The sequence below is a fragment of the Schistocerca cancellata genome, chromosome 8, assembly GCF_023864275.1.
Source record: "Schistocerca cancellata isolate TAMUIC-IGC-003103 chromosome 8, iqSchCanc2.1, whole genome shotgun sequence".
Taxonomy (NCBI): domain Eukaryota; kingdom Metazoa; phylum Arthropoda; class Insecta; order Orthoptera; family Acrididae; genus Schistocerca; species Schistocerca cancellata.
Genome location: NC_064633.1, coordinates 174,457,360 through 174,470,167, shown reverse-complemented (window position 1 = coordinate 174,470,167; position 12,808 = coordinate 174,457,360).

Here is a 12,808-nt window from a genome sequence, read left to right as displayed (position 1 = left end):
AGCTGGGAGCAGCCAGCAGGAAGCCACTGGCTCTAGCTGTCGAAGTGGGAGGCGACTCCCGGTCCGAAGTATTGCTACCACGTCACTCCACCCAGAATTATGGGATGTTTCCCATAGTAACACATACATTGTAAGTATTAGATGGGTAATAATCTCAAAAGAAAAGATGGCTGCTGTTTACAGCGTACCACGAAGGAAGGGACAACCAGCATCTTGTAAAACGACTGGTATAGTTTAAAAGACTTGCTGAAAGAACGATTCACTAACCAACCTTAATGCTCAGAGTTTCATTTGTGTGAGCTATTATGTTCGCCAAGAGTACATAATTGACGAGAGACATTCCAACCGGTGAGTTATTACCTCTGTAATTCATTGTAATTTACTGGCTCTGAGCACTATGCGACTTAAATTTTGAGGTCATCAGTCGCCTAGAACTTAGAACTAATTAAACTAAGTAACCTAAGGACATCACATTCATCCATGCCCGAGGCAGGATTCGAACCTGCGACCGGAGCGGTCGCTCGGTTCCAGACTGTAGTGCCTAGAACCGCACTGCCACTCCGCCCGGCTGTAATTTACTCTGGCCCCACTGCAAATCTTCTTCCAGATTCTTTAGCAAGGAACTTTATCGGAGAAGGTGAATATCTGCCAGACATAACCAAGCCGAGCTCAGAGCTATGAAGACGAACTAAACTTTTTGCCGTTATTATTATTTCGTGCACTGTGCATTAATAGTATAAACAGCGTAACAAAACGTTAACAGTGTAATCACTCAAATTCGTGACGTAACGTTTCGAATTTTAAAAGCCTTGCGTCACTGTAGGCATTGTCTTGTAAAATAACCAGATTCATCACATCTTACATGACACCTTTTAAACACCAAATGTGCGAAGAGTTTTGTGGCATTTTGGCAGTCACAAGAGAGGAGGGAGGGGGGAGGACGTTGAGAAGCAGGGCGGGTAAGGGAATGGTCGAAGAACTGACTAGTTGGATTAATTTTCTTCACATTACTGTAATTTGCGAGACGCCCCTTCTCTCGGAAAATAATTAATACATTGTATGAAAGAATTAATTCACTGTATGAAAGAAATTATACTTGTATAAAGTCGATCGCAAGTTTAGTCTAAATGTACAGATAATGTGTGTGTGTGTTTGTGTGTGTGTGTGTGTGTGTATGTGTGTGTGTGTGTGTGTGTGTGTGTGTGTGTGTGCGATACGCAGGTATTTGGCTATATGGCCCTGCCGTTGCCATATCTTTTGATAAACGTTTCATACAACGTAGTCACTTGCTTAAACCGATGAATTACGGTTTCTATCATGTTATACTTTGCTTAATTTCGTTTGATATGTAAAACAGTTTTACTTTAAACGTTCATATTATCTCCCTTGCTGTTTCCACCAATCAGTTAGCTCCGTCAAACATCTCCTTTTTTGGTCGTCCTACAGACGACACAACACTGCTTGGTTTGCACGCTAAGGACATTGCGCCACCCTTCGCCGTCGAAAAGCCGACTATTTCTTTTATGTGAATGTGCGGTGTCGGTTCTTTCGGACATCATGCATTCACATAATAGGTTCTCCTAGATGGTCGATGGATTGATCTTCTTCATTGTCGATGGACAAGTACGTCCGACCTCCTACGGGATCCTGAGTAGCGATCATGGAGGATATGGACAGGGTCTGCGGGCAGGTGGCGCTAGGCGGGAGTGTGGGTTGGCCGTGAAACGTTCCGAGACAGCCCGCGCAGTCGTGATAACACTGAGTCCCGGATGGCGCCGTGGTTAACCCACCTGCCCAGTAAGCAGGAGATCCCGGATTCGACTCACGCTCCGGCACATATCCTCACTCGTCACCAGTGATTCCATGTAATTTCCCGATGCAACTGACATCAGTAATTCATCCCTTTCCTTTCCCTTTCCTTTCTGCTCCCTCCATGTTCGGTTTACATAGAACCAGATGTTTTTTACTGAATTAAGCAAATCCTTACAATCGTTACTAGTGATGGATGAATCAGATATTGAATAAGCGATGCTGGGTCCACTTCTAATTGAACTTAGTTCTCAAAAATATGTGGGCCATATCTTTTTTGGTGCAACGTCTCGATGCAAGCAGCGCTTGATGAAGTTTCTCTTTTTAGGTGATTTTCTTCGAAATAAGAGCTTCGTTGGTTTCATGTGTGGATTTGTGATATAACTAAAATCTGAAACACACAGTGTGTACGAATGTGTCGTCTCGCATTGCTTCTACAGTTGTTCTTCGAACTGAAGTTTGTGCCATTCCTTGAGATATTCATCCCCTGTTCGCAAACGACGCCTAGGCGGTATCCACCAAAGCAAAAGTAGTCGTTGGCAAGGCACCACATTACAGTTCAACTGCTGTACTTACCTACACGGTCGAATCCCGTGAGCTACGTCATCGGCTCTGGATCAGCACATCGAGGTACTGTAACGGATGCTGGGTGTGTATGTAATTCACTGGAGCTTTAGTAGTCGTTAGTAGCTTGACAATGTGTTGGACTCTGTGAGCTCCCCATGAACAGGTCTCGGAAGGCCCATCGGTACCGACCAATCGCCGTGTCATCTTCAGTCGACAGGCGTCAAAGGAGGCATTACGTAGGGGCATGTGGTCAGCACACAGCTCTGCCTCAATCAAGTAGCTCCGCAATTGGCCTCATAGGGCCTAAGTGAATCCCGATTCCGAACACCGCTCGGCATACACGTATGTTCACCCATCAGAGTGCTAGCCTAGCCCAACAGCGCTGAACTTCGGTTATCTGACGGGAACATGTGTTACCACTGCCTCAGGGTCGTTGACTGACAATGTGTACTGTAGCAGAAATGTACCTCTAGTATTTTGGATCGAACCTGTGAAGGCCATGTTTTCGAATAGCCATTTTTGAGCCACAACGTTAATGATATCTGAAATACCCTTCGTCTTCACCAAACTGTGCCTCCTGAAACACGTATCCAGGCGTCTTCTAAGAGAGATAGGTCATCAAGGAGAACTAACACGTCACACTGATAGTACACTGATTGAGCACACAGGAGTTAAACGCGGAACTCCCGCCCTAAAGGAGATTGCCCCCATTTTAACGTGAAGGTAATGTTGTGCCAAATCAAATATCCATAAACAAATAAGCTCCATAAGCTTTCAAAAATCGCAAATGTTGCAGGGTAAATAACTGCAGGAACATGAAATGAAAAGACACGCACCTGCCCATGCTCACGCTCATGCCCAGTAGAGGATGTCGATTTAGATTACTAGAGTCGGCTGACATTTAAGAGAAGCATTAGGAAGAACGAATGTAAAAAGAGGTGGGATACTTATGCATTGAGAATGGATTATAAACGTCCGAAGTTCTGCGAGATACTATGGCACCAAATAGTAAAGCAGATAGTTCAGCTGGAGAGGAATTGAAATCACTGAAAAGTGAGCAGTCAGAGAAGAGTGATTGACAGCTGTAAGAATTGAAATCGTAACTGTGAATTCACATTGAGTAGTACAAGGAATACCTCAAATGTTGACAAAAGAAGGAAATATAGCAGTGGTAATGAAAAGAGAGAATACCACAATTTAATCCATAAATGATTCCTATAGGAAGTATAAGAAAGTGAGGTAGTATGGCTTAAGGAAAAATGTGAAAAATTTTAAATGTTGATGACCTACTTAAGGACCGATTAAACATAATAAAAGTAGGAATAACGTTCAGGGAGTAAACAGGAAAGGCGGCAACACAAAGTGTGCAAAAAGATTGTTGCTGTTAAACGCAGGGTTGAAAGCAAGTGGATAGTGGACGTCTTCGAAACGGAGGAGCTGTCTTGAAAAGTGACTGACGATGAGGCTGGTGTAGATTTGAAGGAAAAAAGTAGATTCGGTGTTACGAGTCGGAGTCTGACAGGGCTTTGTAAATCTTGGGACCCAACAACACTGGCTGGAATACTCGTTCGGAATTTTTAATTGCTTTGGACTAAGAAGTAAGCGAACGATTACTTCAGAGTACAAAATTTCAGAGGCTACCGACATAGCAACGGACATTTGAAAGCATAAATCCACATACCAGAATTAAAAGTTCTCGGGTTTCCATTCGCGTCAAGCGATTAATATTACAGGAGATTTTGGCCAAGCACTCTGTGGCCGTTGTCAAATGGCCACACCACTTGACAATGGCATGTTCGAAAGCCCATATAATTTTAACCACTTGACGTGCCTGGAAACCCGAGACCTTTTTATTCTGAGATCCTGTATTCTTACATCCACATAATACTAAAGGAACTAAAATGCAAGAACTACCGTACAACCTCTTTGACAGGTTATGCATCCAAACTTCATGCAGATTACTACAAACAAAAACGTGTAGGACACTGACGATCTGTCCAAAGAGAATCTGTTGGGGTACATCAATAAACTCAGATATTTAATTCTTCTAGCTTCGAACAAAGGAGCACCTGATGTAAATTACAAAGAGGGTATAAAAATGAGACTTGCACACAACAAAAGGAGGATATCGCACTTAAAAATGTGTGCTAATATCATAATTAGTCCTTAACTTGAGAATTAAATTTCGGAGAATTTACATCTGAAGGATGGTACTGTACGGGAGTGAACCTGGGACTGCGAAAAACCGAAAATGAGTAAACCGAAGTGTTTATTGATGTTGTCTTTCATAGAGATGTTGAAATTTAAGTGCACTAGTAACGTGGGGATTTAGAACTTCGCGGAATCGGCGAATAAAGGAATGTGTAGAGGCCACTAATTAGATGACGGCGTGAGATGACGGCCATGCGCTAAAAAATCAAAGATAAACGCCCATGGTAATAGAGGGAGCCTCAGAGTGTAAGGGTGGACAGAGATTTGAATACTTCTAACATAAAAATTGAGGTCAGGGAGTTTTCTGTTGAAGACAACAGCAGCTAACATAATCAGTGTATCAGAAATAAACCTCAATCAGCTGTGTATGAACTTTTTTGTGTACAGGAGCACGACCAGTTTCCTTATATCAAAGCACATATTCAGATCTACAGTCGTGCTCAAAAGTATCCGAAGGACCTGAACTGCATTTCGCCTGATTCGAGTACTGACAAACCAAAAGGCAAGAGATCTTACTACCTTCCGATATAGGTGGCTCTCAGTTCTTCCACATGATTTGGTCGACATGACTTGTTTCAAGTTGTGTATGACAGACAATGTTTTAGAAAACCAATTGTTTTCCTTTGAAATAAAGAGAAAGATTTTCATTCTAAGCAATCCAATTACAAAATTTTCGCATTATTAGTTCAAATTTAATATTCGCTTCTATAATTTAGGAAAGTATTTCACAGTTGCAAAACTAGCATCCGACACATTGACCTTACACTTAGTCGCTGACCTTAAATTCTAGCTCAGAGTGACACCAGTTTAAGTAACCTAATGTAGCGAAGAGTGTTTGCCACTGCTCTTTCACACCGGAAAACACGCAATTCACTCATTTGGCTCCATAAGTACACTGTAACAGTAATTTGTGTGTGTATGCAATGCATACGCATTGTAGAATTTAGTGGTGCTCTCTCTTCCACCTCTGTATACAATATGCCTGACCTAAATGGGCCCTATACCATTACAGGCCCTGAGCAGTGCAACATCATACTGACAACAGTAATCTGCTTATACGGACTACCCGAATGTTCCTTTTACCTGATTTTGTAATCATGTAAATAAAGCAACATGACCTTCCAGTGGGAGTCATTTCGTCCCCCTTTTCCTTCTGTGAAATTTGCCAGTAGGCTTTTTGCCTTCCAACCAACGAAATGCGGCAGAGTACGGCCGGTAAACTATTCACAAACCACGACTTAGTGCCGATAAGACCATTCCTTTAAACATTGTTGTACCTAAAAGAATTTAGTTTCTTCCTAAATCGACTTAAGCAGCAACGTTCACACTTATCTCAAATAGGATAAAGCTCATTATCCAGGCACGAAAGTTGTAAAACAAACTTCCACAGTTTGTGTCAGGTTGATCTTTTCGTCTGATAACACTGTGTAAATATTTTGTCTAAGAAGTATCACAAGTACTGTTCCTGTAGCTGTGAGAATCATTGGTTGAAAACTAGTTCAACGCCAATGGGTACAGTACTGCTAAATATTCCAATTGATTATCAACCTAAGTCTGAGTTAAGACACAAACTGAGTCGTATTTAAAATATCGAAGCTAGACTGTGTATCCTTGTCTTCCTTGAGTGGTCATTGGAAGGCGTTTACATACACGTATACAATACTATGAATACTTCGAATGCTATAATTAACGTTGCTCTCATAAACAACTTTAATTTTTTTAAATTCTTCTGGGTCTTCAGCGTGCAATATGTGTTGTAGATAGACTCTTAGACCAAAAAATTGACCGCCGAGTCGTTCACGTAAGGTGGACAATACAGTCGTGCTACTCTCGGAATCCTATGTCGGGCAATATGCTTGATCTGGTAACATGTACACTGTGGGAATTCCCAGAGGTAGTGTTGACTGCAGTCTTAGTACATTACTCTTGACTACGACCGTAGTCTTGAGGTAAAATGCAAGACTAGCTAATATGACGTCTGGCGACCGAAAGCACATATCGACAAAATTTTTATCGCCCCTTTCGTTGCGGGGCTGAAGCTATGAGTGTAATTCAAGCGAATCTACAATATATTTCGCTTTCTGTCACATTGGTAATAACAGTTTGGTTCAACAATGTTTTAGCGAGAGATTTCTTGGTCGACCATCTGCCTCTGAACACCGCATGCGTCTGATTTCCTTGGGACCCATTTACTGCCTACCACCGAGGGCTGAGGCACTGCGCTGTCTCGCCTGCTGCCGACAATGTCTGTTCCACTCCGCACTCTCGACCATGTAACATGCTTTAATGTGGTTGAGTGGTGACCCATAGAATCTACCTACGATTTGTGTTTCACACTAGATAGCAACGGAGGCACAATTTCGTTTTCATTTGATGATTATTTCACTACATTAGAATGCAATACATCAATGTGGCTCGGAATTAATTTCATTGTTTCTGATCCAGTGTGCTATAATTAAAGCGTCACATTCTCTTCTTTTTCCTTTAACAGAAGATTCTTCAAATAATTAATTTTTGTCATGGATTCTTATATGTTAGTCAAGCCACAGAAAGTAAATACAAAATAGTGTGTTTGGTCTCTTTCTTTGATTCTATATGGTGAATGGATGCGAAAGATTGTGCCAATACCTTTCAGAACCTTCTCTATAGCTACTTAGGCCAATTGCTTGTTTTTCCCAGAGACACAAGACACGGGCGGTACCACCAGGCTATGGACACACTGCTGGCTGCACGCCATTCTCATCATGGTATTGGTCGCTCAGCGCATCGTGAAAGATATTGAAAGTTGTGGTACCGCCTATGTCTCGTGTCAGAACGACTCAATCAGTCGTCAGTTCTAACCGTGGTAGGGGCCAGCATGTGCAAGTTTTTTTTTTCTGATATGTTTTATGGAGCTGCGAATTTCCGAAAAAAATCTGTAACGAAATCGGACGAAAACCTTTAAACATCAAATTCTCTTGGTGGCTCGACTCAGTAAGTTTTGTTAATGGTTCTAGGTTTCAGCTTTCTGACTACCAAGGTGCTTCGCAATACCAGCATCTCTGAAGGAATTCGAATTGACTGTCAACGATAGAAATCTCAATTTTGTTCTTCACTTAAGACTGACATGCAAGGGTGATAGGTATGAAGGAAATGAATCTCTTGATCACTATAGGGCCTCTATACTAAATTCCCACGGTTGCAATTAGGAACTCTGAAGATATCTGCTAACAGCGACTCTAGCAACTCACTTTTTCTCTGAGTAGCTTCAAATATGGGCAATTTTGTCGCCTTAAATCCAATTGAATATTTTAAATATCAGTTGTAAACAGCGATCACTTCTCCACTAATTAATGTATGGACCTCAAAACAAGCAATTTGTCTGAGTAGCTATAGAGCAGGTTCTGAAAGGTATTAACACAATCTTTCGCATCCATTTACCATAGGGAATCAAAGAAAGAAACCAAACACATTACATTGCGTTTACTTTCTGTGCCTTGACTAACATATATGAATCTATGACAAAAATAAATTATCTGAAGAATCTTTTGTTAAAGGAGAGAGTGGGTCACCACTCAACAACATTAAAGCATTTTACATGGTCGAGAGTGCGCAGTGGAGCAGATGTCGGTAGAAGGCGAGACAGCACAGTGCCTCAGCCCCCGCCAGTAGGCAGCAAACGGTTCGCAGGGAACTCAGCCGCATGCGGTGTTCAGAGGCAGATGGTCGGCCAAGAAATCTCTCGCTAAAACATTGTTGAACCAAACTGTTATTACCAATGTGACAGAAAGCGAAATATATTGTAGATTCGCTTGAATTACATCATAGCTTCAGCACCGAGATGAAAGGGGCGTTAAAAATATTGTCGACGTGTGCTTTCAGTCGCCAGATGTCTTATTAGCTAGTCTCGCGTTTTACCTCAAGACAGCGGTCGTAGTCAAGAGCGATGTACTAAGACTGCATTCAAGTCTTTCTCTCGGAAGTGCCGCAGTCTACATGTTGCCAGATCAAGCATACTGACACGTAGCTACAATACCTCCAGAATTTAAGAACAATTCCTCCAGAACTTTTTCATTCCACAGCGCTGTGAGATAATGCATATGGCCGGGTCTTGACTTGTGAGAGACAAACAGTTACAGTTTTTCTTTTGCACTGAACGACGTTTTCTACAAACAGATAGAGCAATTGAATAGCTCAAGTGGAAATTAACACTTCCTATTTAAATTTCTGCATCCTACACTTTTGGCAGTTCCGTGTAGGTGGCAGTTACGCGATTTTAATTGGGTGATTACAAAATAGAGTCGAATGTATCCACTGGGTAGCCGAGGCCGGTAGTTCGTGGTGATTCGGTCAACCAAGTAAATGAATTAACTGAACATGCTGCAAATTACTACAGGGAACCTGTGTGTCAGAATTCTCATCCAGTGTGGCGCAACGGCGTTACGATAGAAAAATGCGTCAGAGAGGAGAGGATTTGGCGGTCTGTAGGACTGATGGTAAGTTCTTAAACCTACGGTCTGGGTTCGATTCCCACTGCTGTCAATGATTTTGGATAGGCAGAGACAGATTCCATTCTCTTCTGGCTACACCAAGTGAAGAAGGTATAATGGCACTGTGGTCTGAAATTCACAAGATGATTTTCCTTCTCTACCATGTAGACTTTAGGTTGAACCACAATGAAGTCAGGAGTGGCGACATGTAGAATCTCTTTCACCAGTAACCTTTCTTATACTAGTTATTTATTTCTAGTGACTAAACAAACGCTATGTATGGTCACAGGACACTTATTTCATCTTTTATCTGAGCTTCTGTATGTCGATAAAATTGGTTCTGAACTGGGAATGCAACTCAGACCGCCCTTAAGGCGGAATGTGATCCCTTCGTGACAATACAGCTCGGCTACAATTTGTTGTTTGTTCAAAACGGCAGATTCCTCAACATCTCGATATATTACACGTGAATGGGTTCGAATCCTAGCCTGGCACTAAAGATTTAATTATGTATTATCAAGCTCTAGCATGAAAACACCTATCTGCTGGTGGATAATAATTTTGATTTTTAATGTATTTTCATTCGTCGTCAGCATTAACGATATGTGACGTTCTTAATTCCCAGTGAGACACAGAACTATTTGCGAGATGACTGTAAGTTCTAGATGTTATTCCGAGCAGCTGGTGGAGAAAAATTCGGTAGCTGACGTCTCTTTGTGTGCAGTCAACAACGATATGTGTGGGGCTCTATTCCCAGTGAGCACTAAACTCTTCGTCATATTATTTCTAGTTCAATCATGCTCACATGTCGCTGCTGGTGCAACAAACCCATATTTAACGTTCGTTTTCTCTGGAATATATCAGCGATAGGTGCCAGGTTGGAGTCCTGGGAAGGACAAAATTAATGTTTCGTCTCGTCTTTTCAGTTAAAACATCTAGCTACTGGCGCGAAAATCCGATATGTCACATTTGACTGTGCTTCGATATCTATCTTATTAGGTTTTGGTTTCGAATCCCTGTCCGACACAAAGCTTTACCTCACGGCATTTCAAGTAAGCTACTTGTGAAGAAGCAATATTTAACACCTCTCGTAGTTCGTTAACAGGGACAACACATGCTGGGTAGGAAATCACATCCGTTAAAAAATGTTTACGTTATGTAATTTAAAGTTGATATTTGCTAACTGATACTGTCTAAAATCGAGGTATATCACTCTCTTTATGCTTCATCAGGAATGACTGTTAGTTTACGTCTGTCACGAAATCTTTGCTTAGTCTGCATGACCTGGGTTTGAATCCATATGCAGAACGAGACGGTTCGTTGTGTCTTTCGAAGTTCATACATATTTTCAACTAGCTGCTCGTGAGTAACTTAACGAACGTCATTATGTGTTAAATAATAAGTATGGTATGTTACTTTGAAGAGCAAATCATGAATACGACGAACTTACTACGTGCATTACCTATCTGACGTAATAATGAGAGTGGTAACATTTAAGGTATGTCGTTTATTGTAATAAATGTGAACTTACAAGCCTTAAGGACAGTCTTGTCTGTGATAAGGTGTTCCCTGATGTTTGTAGTATCGTGATATTACTTTACATCTTGAGCTACTGCGATACAGAGCAGTGTTTTCTAATGGTGACTTGTCGGAACCATTTTCCATAGTCACACGACTGTACCAAGGAGCGATCAGAGGACCTGCTAGACAGCTGCGTTATGCCGGTTGCATGCGAATCAGGCGAAATGCAATTTAGGTCGTTCGGATACTTTTGAGCATGACTGTACATATGTCAGCAATAAACAGCTTGTTGGGACACCTGAGCGCCAATACTGTATAATTAGAACACTGTACACTACGAATGTTCTTATTAAAGTTCCCACTAGGAACATTGCACAGCAATGCACATGTTCTACCTTTCCATCCAAACTTTTCCAATGCCTTGTAGACTTTGATACCTTCTCAAAATTAAATACTGTTACCCGCAATAGACACGGCATCATAGTGCAAACTGACCAGATGAAAAACTAACATGCTAAAAACGCGTTTATTTGGCACCTGGAAGCGGCGGACAGCAACCCTCTAACCGCCTCACAATGGAGCACTACAGATGAGTGAAATTGACCTTGTGATTTATTAAGCCCCATATGTATCAAGAAAATCAATTACCTTCAAAAACTGGAAAAACGGCAGCTTTTTGAACGTGGAAAAACAGCGCCAACTATGTTAGGAAGGTAGTTTCGGGCTACACAGGAGAATGAGACTTCGATTTAGGCTCCTAATTTGCAGGACCATCACATTGAAATGGACCAAATTTGTATTAAGAAATGTCTCAATATATGTTTACGCTGTTTATAGTTCACAATAATGTAATCAATTGAAAAATGATGAGTGACTTTATAAACACCCTGTTTAATATATGCACGGAAAATGTAGCTACTGCTGGAAAGATAACCCTTTCTATCATGCTGACCGTATAACACAGCTCTGTATATTTATAACACAATTATAGACACACGTATCAAACTTCCAAAGCTTTCTCAATATGGTTACGTGGCAATTAATTTCAAAATCAATGCAACGAAGGCCATATTAATGAATTCATGGTTAATAGTTGGTAGTATCTTCACTTATTCACAGTAACGTTTCTTTCTCCGTTGTTAATGTGTTTGTTCGCTATTTCTTAAGGCAAGTACATCATTAGTTACAGGCTATTTTGTATTAAGAAACCACCATAATTATGAATCACATCGCAAAAGCTTCTTGGTATGCCCCATGCGCTTGAAAGTGAAAATTATTGACTACTGGGAATTTGAGTATTGCTCCTTCCAGTTCAGAGCACTGCGTTTTGAATATTCTCCCAGGTTACAGGACTGCCGTCGTGAGATGCACGAACATGAAAAAAAACTGAGCAGACTGAGGTGTCATATGTTCTACAGCACTTTTTGTTCTCGAAACGGAGATCTATGTTCCTTCTTTCTGCCCTGGTACGGCACTGTTGTCTGCCTAATGCGAGCGCAATAAATAGCTGTCAGCTGAGGAGTTACTGCAAAGCAGAACCGTAAACTCAGCGCCAAAAGCCGAATATCCAGATTGTTGTTTACGCGAATAAGTCTTGCTTTGAATAACGGCGTGAGGAATCTCTTCCAGCAGCTCAGGCATTAGCTTACTGCAGCTTCCAGTTAGTCTTTTATCGTGGCGTAATGCACGTCGGAGTGCTACACGCTAAATGTGTAACTTGCAAATACTTCGTACTGAATGTATTACGGGGGCACAACTGACAGAAATAGTATTGTGTATGTTGAAAAGAATGAATACTTTTAATAATACGTGGCAGAACAAATGACTTTAGTGAAACTGCATTTCAAAACATTTTTTAATTCCTGAACTGGCAGACTGAGAAAGGAGCAAGAACTGAAAATTTGATTTATTCTTGCTTCTGTTGTAGTCGTCAGTTTGAATATTGATATGACGCATCCCTCAACGCCTGTCGACCCTCTGAAGACTGACTTTATGCAGCTTTCAGCACTAGTTTCACCCATATAATTACCTTAATAAATATTCCTCGATGTCTCAGAGGGTGTTCTATCGAGATATCCCTTCATTTCGCGAAATGATGCCATAAAGTTTTCTTCCCTCCAATTCGTTTCTGTGCCACCATATGGGTTACCCGGTCTTCCACCCAGTCTTCAGCTTTTTCTGTAGCACCACATTCCAAATGCCCTGACTCCCTCCTCACGTGTAGCTTGTCT